Raw genomic sequence first — 17283 nt, 5'->3', positions numbered from 1 at the left:
ACTAGTTTTGAAGAAATACATTTCTTATGTTTTTTTCCCCATTGAAGTTTTTTTCTCTATTTGCTTGACTTTTGTATCATGCAAAGGATTGTGCATAAAAATAATTTTGGACATAACTGAAATCAGATAAAAGTTATGTTAAATTACTCAAAGGTAATTTTTTGCATATACTGTACGGCCAATGGCTTGACAATGTTTACTCATTACTCTGTTGCACTGGCTGAGAAAACAGAGGTGGTACCTTTTAAGGGACACATTTGGTTTCAGAGAAATTTTTAATAAGGACTAATGTATTGAGAGGTGACCTTCTGCACTTCTTTTTTCCAGGTACTCTTTAAATAACATAGGGTTCATATTTGTCATTGTGGTGGCATGCATCTCCCAAGTAATGCTATTTAAAAAATTAAATACCATAAGTGTTTTCTGCCAATTTGGTGAAATGAAACCTAGACGTACAGTAGGTCACTTCTGGCTGATGTGAGCCTGTTACATCCCACAATATCTAATGGCACTGCTGCGATGAATACAGAAAGCTGAGAATATGATATGGGGGAAATTTAATAAGAAAAATGGTTAGTAAGCAGAAATGGATTCAGCAAAAAGCATTGTTGGAGGCATTTAAATGGCTTTATATGATAATGTGATGAGTCCTAGAAAGCAATAGGTCTTCTCTTTCTGGCCAGGTTCTGTTCTGGTCTTTAGTTGTGGATGAGTGTAGTGTTTTCAGTTGTATTTCAGAATGGTTTTCAAACTGCTTTGTTTCCTTTCACACTAGCCCTGTTTTCACTGTCCGTAAAGGCAAATTATATTAGCTTTGTGAGTGACCTGATATACTAAAAAGACTTGGAACACTACTTGTATGGGGAAGAGGCTGTTTTATATGAAACATGGATGTGTTTAATGAGATTCAGGCGCACTGGGGAAAGGCATTAGAGAAACTCAATTCCATTAATTAAATATATAAAAACGTTTTTAATCCTGAAAGAGTGCGCTGTATAGTTTTACAGTAGCTAGTCCATGACAATTACCAGTAAAAAATTAATTGGCTTAGTGTCATGTAATGTCAGTAGAAGATCACCATAGAATTTGTTTCTGCACAAAGAGGAAATTGAGTGTGAAGAGTAAGACAAAGCAAAACGTCTAAGGCAGAAATCTCCAAATCTGCACTTGTAGAGTCTCAGAATACCAAGCATTATAGCTTTGTCTATCAACCTTGAATAATATCATTGTGATCTACAATATTGCAGATGTCTGTTAAGTAATTTAAAGATCATTAAGAACAAAAAATGTAAACACCCTACTGTCCTCAAGGACCATCTCTTTGATTGAGCCCATTAATTGCTTAATTGATATATTACTTACAAGAGTTTCTAGTCTTTAGAAATACATGATTTAGTGTGACCCAGAAGGTCTAGGGAGCAAGGCTGCAGTCCCCTGGGGTCAAAGGTTTTGCAAATTATGTACAGTATGTGTTGTATAGATACATTGCCTGTTCAGTAATGTATAGTGTATATAATGTTACCTGGAGCTATGCAATGTCTTTCAAATTTTGTATTAGCAGATAATATAAATCTTTTCTTACATGTAACCTCTAAATTAGAAGAAGACGGAAGCTATAATTTTTAATTAACTAAAATTGCTTTTCCAGTGCATGGTACTCAGTGGATGTTATGCTTTTGTTTTCCACATTGTGCAAACAGAGGATGTCTGACTTGACATTTTAGGGTTATAGTTTGTACCTCCCAATTTTGTTTTCATAATGCACAAGAAGTTTGGAAATATAGTAATTGTCGCCCTGTATGTCCTCCTTGCCCTCATCATTTCCAGCTCTCTCATGGGTGAAGGAGTGCCCAACTGTGTTATTAATTGATGGCCTTGAGGAAAACAGAAGAGAGGTTGAGTCTGTTCAATTTCATAAGTTCACATCCTGTCCTGTAAGGAGGTTATGAATAGTGTCAGGGTGAGAGCAGTATGGAGATCCTCTTTGAGTGGTACGTTATGCACTGGTGTTTGGAGTGCGTGATGTTCACAGTTGCTGGGGATGTCATAGGAATTTATTTTTGGAATGTCTGCCATTAATTCTTCACTCGTGCAGAGACCAGGCCCCAGCTGCAGCTGTTCTTGTGTAAAAGCAAGTTGGGTGAGAATCAAGAGTGCTCTTAGCAAAGTTCTACTATATCCAGTATGACCCAGGATATTTAAAAGGAAAAATAATAGTTCGAGTTTAGAGCTGCAGTAACATTAGCAGCAGTTAATTCAAAGATGAAAAATATGGAGGAAGATAAGCATTTTAGCTGTTGAGCCTTCCAGCCTAAATTTAGTTTCTCCTTCACACATTGCAGTGTGGAATTCACTCAAAATAATACCCTACTTGGATAGAACCCCTTTGCCTTGCACAATCCCTGCTTTCTGCTTTTGAGCTTTTTCAGAAGTCCGTCAATTGTAATAGGGAACCTGACCAGGAGAACTTGCAAATGATGGACCCCTGAGATAATGTCAGTAGAAAGCAATGAACAAGGTGAGGTGAACCAGTGAGAATGTGGAAGATAAACAGAACATACAGAAATTTTCAACATTTCATTGATATTAATGTTGCCCTTTTAGGAGTAGAGGAAAAAAAGATTCTAACATGTATACCATGCATGTCAATGGTAGACATCCCCAGTCAATCTCTTGGACAGTGAAGGTTATGAAAATATTGAATAAGTACAAAATTATCAGAAAGGAAAAATGTAGTGACCAATGGGTTTTTAACTTTAGTGATTTAAAAAGTGTTGAAATGCGTCATTCCTCACTTGGCCACCAGATGGATCTTTTCTGCAGCAAATGAGCCTTGAATTCATACAACGTTCGAGGGAAAAGATGATCAGTGAGCATTGACTGGAGCTTTCTGGGTCCGCATCATCAGACTTTTGAGGAAGTCTAGTTTTATTTCACTTTTCCATAGTTGCTTTCCATCTGACACGTTTTTATGTGTAAAAAAAATAAGCTTTGGGAAGACTTGAAAAGATGGGAGTGTGCTTTAGAGGCATGTGGCACTAACGGGGGAGTTTTGCACATGGAGTGAATGAAAGTCCAAGCGGTTTCTACAATTCAGCTTTTCCTGAAAGAACAATAAAAAGTGAGAACAAAATTTTACATGCCAGTGTTCCACACTTTTTTATGATCATTGTCACTCAACATCAATCACTGTTGAGTGAACTTGGAAACAACAAACAAGCCTTGTTATTCAATCTAATACCCAGATCAATTAGCTCCTTGCTACCAAACAAGATAGCTGGACTCCTCGTAGTTTTAACCTGTTTTTATTTTATTTTTTTAATGCCAAGGTGATAAAACAGTATATTTATGAGGCTTCAGAAAGGAAAAGAAAAAAAATACAACAAATTAAGAAACAATGCAGTGTGTTAACAATTTAGTAATTATTTTCCTATTCTAGCATTGTTTCAGAAACACTTTAATTTTTTATTTGAAATATTATGTTCTTGCACAATGACTGGATTTATTTTGAGCCAAAAATGAAGAAGATAAGTACCATTTTTATCACTTGAATGTTTTAATTTAATGGACATATTCACTTGAACAAATATTTCAAAGAACAAAATATGCACAGTGTTTCCTTTAAAAAAACACAAATATATTTTCTGAAGATATGTAATAGATTTGTTTTGGTCCTGTTAATCAATTTCTAGGATTAATTACTGAATCAATTCATTTTATTTGTTGTTAATAAACAATTTAAAGCAAAAACGGTCACACTGTATACTGTACATAAGCAAACTAAAGAAGATTTTAAAGTCAGTCCTTTCATTCAAAGTTGTATTTCACAAGGTGAAGAAATAATGAAGTTGCATTTCTATTTTAATTATTTAGCGATACAAAGCAAAATACAAATAAATTCTGAAATAAAATTCTGAAATGCTTGTTGGAAAACTAGTCCCTGGCAGGACTATGATATTAGAAGCTTGCCAATTCAAGTCACAGGCAATCTAACAATTTCTAGAGGTCTATCCATATCAGCTTCTGTGTCTCGATGTTGCTTAAATTCGATCTTGACATGCATGCAATCTATTGCTCCACTGAATTCTGGCATCATAGCGTAGCAGTGGAAAACAGTAAAGCTACCCCTGTACTTCATCTTTATCAGACATTCATATCTACTGGCTGAGCGTTCCTGCAATCACCTGAAATTCTTTGAGGGCAGCCAAGCAGGACGAGTTATCATGCACATCAATCACATCAGTCAGGCTAAAATATAAAGTATCAGTGATCGATACCTGGATGCCTTAAGAAAGTGAAGCCAATTTTGCCTGTTGGATTAATTCAGGCTATCCATCTTTTGGAGCAGTCTATTTAATAGATATTTTCTCTAACAAAAAACCTTGTTAGTGCTTGATAAACCCTTTTGCATTTTTCTAGCTAGACAGCCAATGTAGACTGATTGCCCACCACACTAAGATGCGTCTTTCTGACTCTTTAGAAGGGACAAAGGCCTCAGTAGCACAAAAGGCATGATGGACTGTCCATTCAGCTAATCTCTCCCTATTATCTATCTTTTTCTTGCGACTGGGTTAACCAGCAATGCCAGAGGTGTCTACAGTATGTGTTGAAGTCAAAGCAGCCACTTTGAGAAATGATTATACAAAGTGTTTGGTGAGCTCAGTGGATTAACCACTTCAGCCAGTTATTGCCTCAAAGAGATACAGTATGCAACCATACAGACTTTCATGCTCTGAAATGTACATCCCAATGCCTATGGACAATTGAAATCACAGAATTGAAGACAAAGGATGCTTTTGTTCTGATGTAATCAAATACATGCATGCATGTTGTACTTATATGTACTCAAATGTTCACAAATTGTTTGACTTAAAACAAAAATAATGATACTCCCTTTAATACTTTTCATATAAAACTACTTAATGATATTATTCATAATTTTTTTAGGTTTGTTTATAAAGACATGATGGTAAGATATAGAGCTTACCAGAAAGAATGTCTTTTAAAAAATATATGAGGAAATTCTAGAAATACATCTACAGTAGAGAATTAATTTAATAAAAAAACGGCGTATAAAATGCACAGGATGTAATAGAAGCCTAACTTTTGTCAAATTAAATGCCACTAACAAAATACAAGAGTAGATGTACAGTAGTACACTAACTGGCTAATATGCATGCCATCAGAAAGTGCCAGACCCACATATAAGCTAGAAACCGATAGAAGACTATACTTGTTCCAGCCTTGGAATGCGGTGAATGCTGTTGGGAAAGACAGGTGTGTCAAAAGTCTTGAGAAGGCTTGTGAAGCCCATCTGATTTGACAGATGGGAGCCTAACTCTGACAAGGGTATGTACTGTTAAACCAGCATGGTCACAAATAGAGGTGATTTAGGGAGAGAGGCCAACTTCTTCAGAAGTTACGTTAAGTGTCCTCTACAATGTAAGTGCCAATCCAATAAAGACTTTGCTCATGAGACCGACCTAGATAATAATAATAATAATAATAATAATAATAATAATAATAATAATAATAATTGCTTACACTTATATAGTGCTTTTCTGGACACTCCACTCAAAGTGCTTTACAGGTAATGGGGTCCCTAGATACAAGAACGCTTGCTAAAGCAGTTTCTAGGAGTAAGGACCATTAGAGTGAAGGTGTGTCTTTCGAAGGTTTCAAGCAGAGGATGCAAAATGAGGGGGGCTTTTATCTGCAAGTAAACTGAGCAGTGTACACCAAACAGGTTTTGGTCCGTGATTTCTTCATACAAAAATTTAATTTCACAAGTAACACACTTTATTTTATTATAGGATAATTACTAGTTCATTCAATTATTTTTGGTCCTTCCCCACTATAAAACAGAAATGTTTAAATATTTCTGCTGAATTATGAAATAAATTAAAAAGCTCAGAATGACTGAGCTAATGTTGTGATTAAACCCTTTTGTCGTAATTAAAAAAAGCATTTTAAGGTAATAGGAGTATTCAGGAAAAGAATTATGAAATGGAATATGTAAAACACATCCTGTATATAATGTTATATTTAATATATACAGTATATAACTTTGACCTTCAGATGAGAAACAAAACTGTTTACACAAAAATGTTAACAGTTTAGCTGTAATTAGCTTTTCAGAAAACGATTCACTAGAATTAACAATGACGAGCAATTATTAATTGTACTGTACCTACAGTGACAGTGCAGAAAAGAGTGTTGTAAATCTAAGTGGCCCATGCCTTCCACATTTAGTCTGTTCAGTATAACTGTAGGATTCTTGACAAAAGTTATGTGTTATTTGTTAAAAAGTAAAATATTTGTTGTAACACATTTCTGTATTTCTCTATGACAGTATATTTATTTTTTTCCAGCTAGTAGTTAACAGCAAAAGTTACTACACTATTGGAACTAACAAAAACAAACACTTGAATTTACAGTTTGGGTTAAAAGATTTTTTCAATTTAAATGATGTGTGAAATTTACAGATTTCAAATATTACAGATCAAAACATCAGACGTTTATGACTGGATAATTTGGGAACCATAATATCATTATAGGTTCCCCCATCCCTGATTGTTTTGCTCCACAGGAATTCTGCTTTCATTAGCTGAACTGGAACAATCAATAACATGGTGAGCAGCCAGCACTTTCTCACGACTTCAGTTTTTTATCTTTTGTTGCACTTCCAAACTGACAAGAAAGGCTTTATGTTAAAAGTTTCTTGCTGCAATTTAAAACCTAATATTTAACATTTCTATATGATGTCCTTACCTCATCTTTTGTTGTAAGCCTGATTAATGAGCTCTACTATTGATCCGGTTGTGATATTATTATTAGATTCAACAAGTATTTCTCTCAGTAGCATAAAAGTTTTAAAGAATTAAATTATTGCAATTCTGAATGTCATGTGATGTACCAGAGTCATGCAATGTTGTGTTATTGGAGAATTCTTTAAAGGTTAACAACATATCTGGAACAATTACCGGAAATATCCATCTAGCAGCTAAACTAGATGGAGACAATAATGCAGCTAATTGATTCTGAGGTACCCTTTTAACAGATCGGTTAGTTAGATTTAGTTTGTTTTAGCCCAGATTTATTCAATTTTTGACATCTCATTTTTGAGCTAAATTGCATTGCCTGTTTTCTTCCTCATGTTTAAAAAGTGTACATTTTCTTCGCAATTGGAAAAAAAGATTTGATTTTGTTGTCCTTTAGGATTTATGTATTTCATTTCTGGGTATGTCTAAATCATACACATTCCTGGAAAACACTGTGATTTCAAGGCAAATTGTTCAGCATGCATAATATGTGTGAGAGATTGGATTTCTCAGAAGACTGGTTAGTCAGCCTGCTGATGAGCTGGACTGCTCTGAAACCTTCTTGAGCTACAGAGCCTGAAGCAGTGTTGGAAAGCACTTGGTCTTGTATTTAAAATAAACAATATCAGTTTGTTCTATTGGGCAAACAGAATTGTGAGAAATTGCATCACTTCTGGAAAACCAACAATTGATTTTTGATTTGATTAGACTGCTGTCAGACTTCATTCAGTATACAGTAGCAACCACATTTATTCATACCTTTGATGAACTGTAACTAAAAGTTTATTTTCCCAAGGAAATGCAAATGCATGTCACGACTTTTCAATATTTTTGGAATGGAGTAGGCTAAAGCTTTTTAAGAAGTTGCATGAACAGTCTTGTGAAATGCGCTATGTTCACATTTATCCATATCCTGTAAATGTTGTGAGTTTTATCCTCTAATGATTTTTAGTCATCTGATAGTTTCCCAAAGTCATAGTATGTTTATAAATATTTCTAGAAATCACCTTGATTGACACTTGCCATGAAAGAAAGCTGAATACAGAATCAAAACTCTCAGCTCATCATGAGGGAAGTCAGTGAACTGTCAAACAATCTGAAGTAAGAGTTCATTGACAGCAACAACTCTAATGATGTTATAAAAATCTGTAAAGCAAAATAAAGTAAGAAAGTCTGCAAATGAGAGGAGGCAATTCAGCATGTCTAGTTCTTTAATGTATCACGGCTAATTGGTCTAAGGACCTCATCCTGTCATTTCATATAGCCATTATAGCCAGCAGTCATATCACTCTGCAACTCACAACTGGAAACCCATCGTAGCTCAGCAGGTATGAGCCTGGTCAGTACCTGGATGGGAGAACCCCTGGGAAAAACTAAGGTTGCTGCTGGAAGAGGTGTTAGTGGGACCAGCAGGGGGCGCTCACCCTGCGGTCCATGTGGGTCCTAATGCCCCAGTATAGTGACGGGGACACTATACTGTAAATGGGTACTGTCCTTCGGATGAGACGTAGAACTGAGGTCCTGACTCTCTGTGGTCATTCCTCAAAAAAGAGTAGGGGTGTAACCCCGGCGTCCTGGCCAAATTTCCCATTGGCCCTTACCAATCATGGCCTCCTACTAATCCCCATCTATGAATTGGCTTCATTACTCTGCTCTCCTCCCCACTGATAGCTGGTGTGTGGTGAGTGTACTGGTGCACTATGGCTGCCGTCGCATCATCCAGGTGGGGCTGCACATTGGTGGTGGTGGAGGGGAGTCCCCATTACCTTTAAAGTGCTTTGAGTGTCCAGAAAAACGCTATATAAGTGTAAGCAATTATTATTAATTATTATTATTTGTTGAAAGAAGATACAGTATGTTATCAGATGCAACACCATAGCTAGACAGCTTGATCTAGACTCGCACAATCGTTTGTGTGAAGTAGTGCCTCCTGTTCACCATTTTAAAAACCACATTCTACATTTCCGCCTGTGTCCTTTGATCTGTATTTCGCTGCTGGAGAAGTCCACAGAGTTATCATTTTCAGTGTCCCTTGAGGATTTTGAATACTTGACTCAGGTCTCCTTGTAGCCTTCTCAGTTCAGGAATAAAAAGATTCATTTCTATTATCCTGTCAGAATGTGACATTCCTTTGAGCCTGTGAAAGCACCTGGATATTCCTCTCTGGACTGATGCTAGGTTTATCTTTTTGAATACTTTAATATACATATTAATATTAAATGAGGCCTTGCAAGGTCTTTGTACAATTTTGACATACAGGAACATCTCTTGATTTCAATTCAATGCTTTAACTACATACAGTATATTACAGTATACAAGATACCATTTTCATGGACGTCTCAGGTTATTTCTCACTTGTGTCAGTGAGAAGTTTGTGCTAGAAGGCTAATTAAATGGAAGTTAGTATGAGACCCGATGACCCTATATTTCCGTGAGGTCTACAAATACTGTACATTACTGCAAAACTGGAACAATAAAGTCCTGGATTGTCCATTCACCTCCAGACTAGAATGCCAACACTGAATGCCGCAGACTAATGTCAAGGCTGCTGTTGCAAAGAGACCCAAGTCAATTGCAGAGGTCAAAGTTGTGTGTGGAAGCATAGACAAAATGTTTCCAGCATGATGCCAAGAACAGTGAGAAATGAGCGTAGAGCTTATTAAAGCTTATTTATATTCACACCCATGATTCCCAGCAACTTATTTCTTTTAAAGAAACTCCCAGCAAGGAGCTAAAGGTCTCCTTCAGGACTACATTTACACATATTCGCTCATTGTATATTCATGTAAATGTACAGTATAAAAAAATGATTTAATCCCTACATGTTATCATCTCACCAATGAATTAATATATGCGTAGTTTTCAGAATAACCAATTGTTTCACTTAATGTTAAACACTGTTCAGTTTAATAGAGTCAATAAAGATTTAAACACATTTAACAAGACTTTGGAATTTATATGTGCCTATTAGCATTACATTAAGGGATTGTAATGTTCAATGGAAGAAAAGCTAAACAGCTTCCTAAAAATACCTATTTGTTAGACATAAATTGAATGAAACAAAATTTGAAGATAAAATGCATTTCCTCTACCTGTGGGCTTGTCTTGTGAACAGAGAGTCTGATTCCTATCAGTATAAATTGAATAAGGTGTTTGGACTGCTAAAATGGATTGGTTCACATTCTCAAGTTGGCAGAATAGCCCAGAGGTGGAGTAATTTGAATTGAAAATCAATTCCAGTAAGCTCTGGGAGATAAAAGCTGTTTATCCAAGAAAAAAGGGGAAAAGCGTTGCAGGATTCAAAACTGTTATCCTTAAGAGAAAAGCATTTCTCAGTTTCCTCCTAACCATCCCCGCCAAACTCAGGCTAAAACAATTTCAAAAGCAATAAATGGAAAAATAACATGTAGAGATTACTGATTCCATGCAATAGAAGGTGAATACAGAAGCCGAACGACACAGAAGAAATAGGTTCAGAGCTTCACAAGATTGGTAAAAAACAACAAATGCTGTTTTTGTCCATTTTTAATATAAAACATTTTTTTCTTTCGTGAAACACATGAAATCAAACTGCAATCACAGCAATTGTTATGTTTTTTTCAGAAAACTATAGTTCCTACCTCTGAGCAACAAATACCCAACAAGCATTAAGAAAATATTAACAAACAAATGTTACCATGGAAATAAATTACTTTAAAGACACATCACAATAGCGACATTTAGACATTAAAATTATGAACATATTGTAAGCTGTGTCACAGACTCAAATTACAATGCCCGCACACTGTGATCGAAAAGTGAGTATTAAAAGAAACTTATCCAATAGCCTTGTATTTATGTATTTACTGTATATTTATTTAAAAAGCCTCTTAAAAAAGGGGATCAATTTTGGATATCGATCAAATGTTCTCGGGAATCATAATTGCTCATTTTCTAGTGATAGTGATACACTCAAGGGTCTTTGTTGTACAGTATGTGCAATAAATCACATTATTAAGAAGACAGGTGACTGAGCACAGGTAATGAGGCGATTTAACCTTTGAATGTTAAGTCTGGTGAAAAGAAAGATTGACCCAACTTATCCAGAGAACAACACCTTTGTGTAGGGCTTAGAGACCAGCGAACAAATACTTGTCCAGGCTTTACAAGAGGCATAGGACAGCATCACTCAAGAGCAACTCTGCAAAGCAGGAATCTCAAGTGTACTGCTTCTATCATGGTCTATCTTCCTATGGTCATCACTACCCATTGACTTTGACACATCTGTGTTCATGATAAATATTGATTAGCATAGCCAATTTACCTATGTCATGTCTATGAAAAACATTAAATTGTGAATTTGTTACAGTTAGAACTGATTCAATTTTTTTAAAGTTGAGTACATTGTATTTTTTTCAACCTTGTTCTCTACCATGTGAGTTTTGATAATACTCTACATTATGTATACAATTATTTAGTAAAGGAACAGGGAATATACAGTATGTACTTATAATTCCAAAGTTAGTACAATGCTGCAATAATGTCAGTACCATTAATGTGTATTTTGTTTTACTCGTGTACATAGACACACAAGTGTCAAACTTATTCCACAGCAAATTTGCTACATAACCATTAAAATTATGTGACACGAAATACATTGTAGCTGAGGTACAGTACATTGTACAGTAGGTCTTTTAGTTCTGTCCCTCTATGGAAATGACCATGTTGGGTCAGCCACTGGAGGGCACCAAACACACTGTTTCTACTGCACAGCTACACAATGACTTGTGTGAACACACCACCTGTGCAATTTAATGAGAATACAGGTTAATTCCGCACTAAGAAGCAGAAAGAAGGAAAAACACCCACGTTTGGCTGTGCTTCTCACACCTGATGAAGACTCAATACCCCGCATGTTGTGTTTTTCTTGTTTCTGCTTTTCAGCATGAGCTAAACCTCTACTAATTCCTTTCCAGTTTGCACTCTCATGCAGCTGGAGTCTGAGGCAGAGTCTGAGATGTTCTCGAGGTTTGGGTTTGTATAAACGTTTATCTGTTTCACAGGGCGTGATTTGGTAAAAGAAGAAAGACTGGTGGAAGGAACAACACGAGCTGCAGCCACCACATTCAGAGTCAGCTTGTTTGTTTTTTTGGAATGTGCCTCAGTCAGTGTGATCTCTCATTTGTCTCATCTCTCATGTATTTCAGCCTTAATCATGTTTGGAACCACACTGGATCCTTTATGCTTCCATTCCCTGTCAGAAAAAATTCCCATGTGTTCTCAAATCCTCAGGACTTTCGAGAAGGGGGTTTTCCACAGTATTTACTAGGTGATTGTTATCAAAATATTCTGTTATTACAGGCAAAGTGTTACCTGAGCTTTTCAGTTTATTCAATGTTACAATGAATCTGCCCTCTATAATATATCAAACTTGTGGATGCCAGCCCCTGTACTGCCCATTTCACAGGATGCTCTTGAAACACAGACCTTTTCAAGGATGTCTTTTCTTGATAAATCAACATCGTGTGACATCATCTTAACCTTTTGTCTTCATTACGAACAATGTAAAAATAAACTTGGATAAAGCAATGTTTTTTACGTTGAATTTTTCTATGCTATTAGGAAGTGTGGTCATTATGTGACAAGAAGAAAAAGATAGAAATGATGCTCACAGTCCAATTACTGAACTGGGAAGATATCACAGTTCCACTAATTTAACAGTGACAAGGCTCAACATGCAAGCTTCACACCATGCACTGTAGTCTAAGCTGTCACTGAATGTGAGAAATGCATGAAAACACAGCAGTCCCAAGCTACCAAGACTGAAAAAAAAAATAGGAGAGTTTGCTACAGGATATGAGAGAATAATTCACAATCCACATTTTTTGCATTGTTCTGGTTTATAAAGCCTGCCTGCTATTTGTACAGAGTGTGTGGGTTTGGCTGCTTATTGATGGAAAACCCTTCAGATCTCACAATGCTTAGAAACCGCCACCTTCCTCATCACTCAGCTTCTATTTCCTCCTGCACAGAGAGGACAGGGCTGTGCTTTGGGAGGTTTGCTTTATCTTAGAGAATAATGGACCTACAGTTTCAATGACCCTTGACTTTCAGTTACAGTCATCAGAACTATAGGATTTTTAAGAATCTGATCTTTGAATGATATCTGTATACACAATCGACAGCCAAGAGCTATTTCTCCTAGTGTTTTCAGCAGTGTTCACCACAAAACAAAGCACTGTGATCAAGAAGAAATAATTTTAAGTTCACTATGATTCTGCAATATATTTTCTGGTAACAACATGGTGTTCAGGCTGGGCAAAGAAACAACTTAACACAACTTGGTTTTTGTGTCTCTGATGCATCTGTGCTGCAACCAGAGCAGAATGTTTTCCACTTATTAATGACCTTTAATTCTTGTCATGCATTTGTTGTCTTTTGCTGTGAGGCAGCCAGACTGAGAAAAATAATGTATGCAAGGTTTGGGCAGTCAAATTGTTTTAAAAATATACTATGCACATTAGACATGTGTCAGGAATTTAAATATGGGAACTGAAGCTAGAGGAAGCAAAAAAGTATAAAGTATAAGCAGTGATCATTGCAGCAGATTGATTTTTCTTTATATCACTTAATCCACTGTCATAATTAATGATATAACTAATTTATTGTACTTCGCAGTGTTTTCCCTTTTTTTTCCCTTCAAAACCAAGCCTGACATTGTTTTTCCTTCAGACTCAGCCAGTCTGGAACTGGCAAATTCTTCATCAGCTCCCCTTACTGCTGTAACCCCTGCGCAGCGCAGGATGACTAAGGCCCTTTGCACACTGTCCTCCAACACGCTTTCCGAATGGTAAACTCACGCATGCCCAACAGGTCCCGAGAGTCAATACTGCACTGTGCACCACAATGAGGAAGCTCTGGGCCACTCAAGCCCACCCACCCTGGATGCTCTTTTCCAATTGTGTATTACTGCCTGGTGAATCCAAGTCACAGCTGGGAGATTGGTAAACCCCAAAACAAACTGGCACAGCCTGAATTAGAGGGCTCCGCAAATGCCTCTACTGTTGGCTGTAGGCTGCAGCCATGCTCTTTTAATTTCTGCAATCCTTTATTATTTAAAGTAGGCAAATCAAAACAGGAAGCAAGTCAAGTGATGGGCTAATGCCGGAAACTCATTTCTTTGCATGACATACAACACAGAAGCTCAAAGCACGTACACACCGCTACTCATCCTGTGTGGAGCTCAGTATCACATCACCAGATGAGTAAGCGATGCTCGCCTGATAATTACGGAAAATTGACTGACTTCTTAAACCTGTTCAATTTGAGGGAGTGGGTGCAGGGAGCAGGGTACTGCGCTGCTCAGGAACTGCTGCCCGTCCTGCCAAGCTAAGTTTTAAAAGGTTACTTAAAGGATTCAGGAACCTTGATGGACAGTGATTAAGGAAGATGATGCAACACAAGAATATTATGCTTAATAGTAATCTAATTGCATGACATCTCCTGATTCTTGTCTGGTTACCTTACCCACAAAACATTGTTTATCTGAACAGACGTAACAAGAGTCTGAGACAAAATGACTACTGCAAAAATGTCCATTCATGCCATGAGCACACTATAATACATATATTGTACAGTATAATAAGTAAAAATAAACAATAAAGAAACAGTTTAAGTCTTGAACTACGGGTAAGGAGAAATGACTGTTGTTTCCTCTGTAACTGGACTGTAAGTGACTGAGTACAGCTCAGCGAGTTGGTTAAGTCTGCTTTCAGCATTCCTTTGTGCCTAGCATATATGCCGTGTGATAATGAATTGTTCATAAAACATTGGTTTTATTCCTTGAAAACTTAACACAAGTTAAAAAACCTCCCTCTAGGGATGTATGTTCTTTTCAGAATTGTTCCTTTGCCACAGCTGCACTCAGAATTATGCTCATAAAAACATGATTAAAACATGAAAGAATAAAAAATCTAAATGAGAGGAGCAAAAAATTGTTTTCCATATAAACTGGAAGAATTTGCTGCAGACCAATCTACTAGTTAATTTATGAGCTTCTGAAATGTGGAGCAGTAATTGTCCAATAGTTCAGACTATTTTGATATTGCAGATTGAAACCATTTTGAAAATGTTATTTTGTACCACAGCACAGTTCTGTAAAGGTATTGTATTTCAGTTCATTTATTTTATAGGAATACCATCCTATGCTTGTACTGATTTATCTTCAGTCTTGAAAATAAACATTGCACAGATTGTCCCGGCAAAGATAAATATATTTAATATTCCCACCTGTTGAAAAGCTTTTCAGTGAAACAACATACATGATTGCACATGGTTTCCCATCATTGCAGGTCTAAAATGCAAAAAAGCTCACGTTCTCAAACAGCCTATCTTTGCATTCTATTATTACTTCCTAGAAAATGATCTATGCTGTTGAAATAAATCTCTTGAAATACATGAAAAATGGAGGATTCAATGCTAAAAAAATTGAGAAAAGTGGTATACTGTATTTCCTTTTCACATTTCCCAATTTGGATAAAAGAACAATTTAAATAGTTAGAATGGGCATAACCTGTCATTCATTTTTTAAAAGCAAGTCTTAAATAGCACGAACAAACTTCAACAGCAGGAACTGAGTTTTAAGATGTGACAGGCTACACATTTTCAGCTGTGTACTACCTACTACTGAGATTTCTCCCTGGGGAGCATTCCAATAAACACCCCTTCCTGTCAGTAACTGCACCCAAATGATCAGTTCTTCACTTGCAGGTCGATAGTCATTAGCAATTCACTCTCACTCTCTCTCACCAGCTTCTCTTTATAACCCAGCATAACCGACTCTTGGCATTTTCATTTGAACCTGCTGTGTCATCTTCACAAAGTTCAGAGCCATGCTGCCATGTGTGCCATTTCATTTCATTTCATTTCAAAACCATGGCAGTGACTGAGAGTACAGCAGAAAGACAGTAAATGCATGCATCCTTCAATTGTTTGGCTTCAATGAAACTTAGTAGGGTTTTTAATCATCCACTATGGAATTTGTATTACGATGTGGAATTGATATGATTACAAAATGAAAACCAAATAACCTTCTGTTAGAGAAAAGCAGGCAATTTTGAAACTGAAAGAAAAGAAAACCTAAATTGAAACGAGAAATTGGGCATACTGTACCTACAGTGTGTTCCGAGAATTTATAATATCCTGAAGAAGAAGAAAAAAAATAGTTATAAAAACCTATCCATCAAGATCGCTTCAATCAAGAAAAACATCTGCAGCTGATGACAGAATCCGAGCTGTCAAGGAAACCTCGAAAACAACTGCCAGCATCATCACCAGCATCCTCCAGAGCAGGGTAAAGGTATCAAAACCCACAGTTCCCAAAAGACTGACGCACTGCACCAGAGTCTCAGAAGAGATAGCAGTCCAGAAAACACTAAACCTCTAGATACTCTCTCATCACCAAGAACTAAAAAGCCAGATTAAAATTTGGTTAGAAGTACAACAATAAGACAGGAGAACAAAGGTTTCTGGGTAGGTGCAACCAAGATAAATCGTCACCAAAGAGATGCAAAGGCTTCAGAATGAATGGAACTGCAGGTACAGTACTCCACACAAAGTACACCACCTTATCTGTGAAGTACAGTATGTCATGGTCTGGGCATGCATAGCTGTTTCTGGTACTGGCTCACTGGTCTTTCCGATGATATGACTGAATGAACTCTGATGCTGGCCTGCTTACAGTATATAGAAGAAAATGCTTCTATAAATTATTAGTTTGCGATTTACCATGCAGCGTGACAATAACCCAAAAGATATGGGTTTATTTATATACTGAAGAAAAAATTCAGCACATAAGAATATGCAGTGTGGTGCAGAGGGTTGTCAAAGCATCTTAAATGATTAAACAAAGGGAGTGGTGAGCTCAATGGGTCACCAACTTCATACACACAGTATATTACCTCAGATGATATGTAGACAAATAATGACTTTTATACTACAAAATGTACTTAAGGTGAATGTGTCCGAACACTTCAGGCCACTTGAATTGGGTTTGCACTTATTAGATATCAATCTAATGATCTCAAATACAATTTCTTGACTGTTTTGAATTTGCTGTCCCAAAACCTTTGGAGGCACTGCATTTTAGCAGCAAAAGCTTATGTTCTGAATGAGAAGAATAATGAAATGTCCAGTGTAGTCCAGCAGTTCTAGTGTTTAAAGATGCAAGTGGAGAACATTATTTCCAAAAAAGCATGTGACAAAATATTGAGTTTTATTTGCAAAGATTATTAGAAATTTCTGTTACCTCCATTATCCACCTCTGCTTCAGCCTGATTAATAATTTATTCAATTCAGGATTCTTTGCTGGAAATCTATGAATACAAATTCATTTATTCTTGTCTGTATTGCAGCAATTTAAACTTTTGGTACCTCTTTACTTAAGATTTAAATTAGAACTGAAATTCTGTAGTTTGCACTGGCC

General features: G+C 36.5%; 1 long non-coding RNA gene across 3 annotated transcripts in view; it reads right to left on the bottom strand.

Moving 5' to 3' along the window:
* Positions 1-2895: 2895 nt before the first annotated feature.
* LOC148649409 (uncharacterized) overlaps positions 2896-17283 on the bottom strand; it is a 64222-nt gene continuing 49834 nt past the window's right edge. For all 3 annotated transcript variants that reach the window (XR_015926349.1, XR_015926348.1, XR_015926350.1), the window contains one exon: positions 2896-3103. This is a non-coding gene — a long non-coding RNA (uncharacterized LOC148649409). The remainder of the gene's footprint in view (positions 3104-17283) is intronic.

Source organism: Lepisosteus platostomus, chromosome 14, assembly GCF_059453375.1.
Source record: "Lepisosteus platostomus isolate fLepPlt1 chromosome 14, fLepPlt1.hap1, whole genome shotgun sequence".
NCBI lineage: Eukaryota > Metazoa > Chordata > Actinopteri > Semionotiformes > Lepisosteidae > Lepisosteus > Lepisosteus platostomus.
The sequence above is the reverse complement of the archived record's forward strand: the minus strand, read 5'-3'. Positions and strand labels throughout refer to the sequence as shown.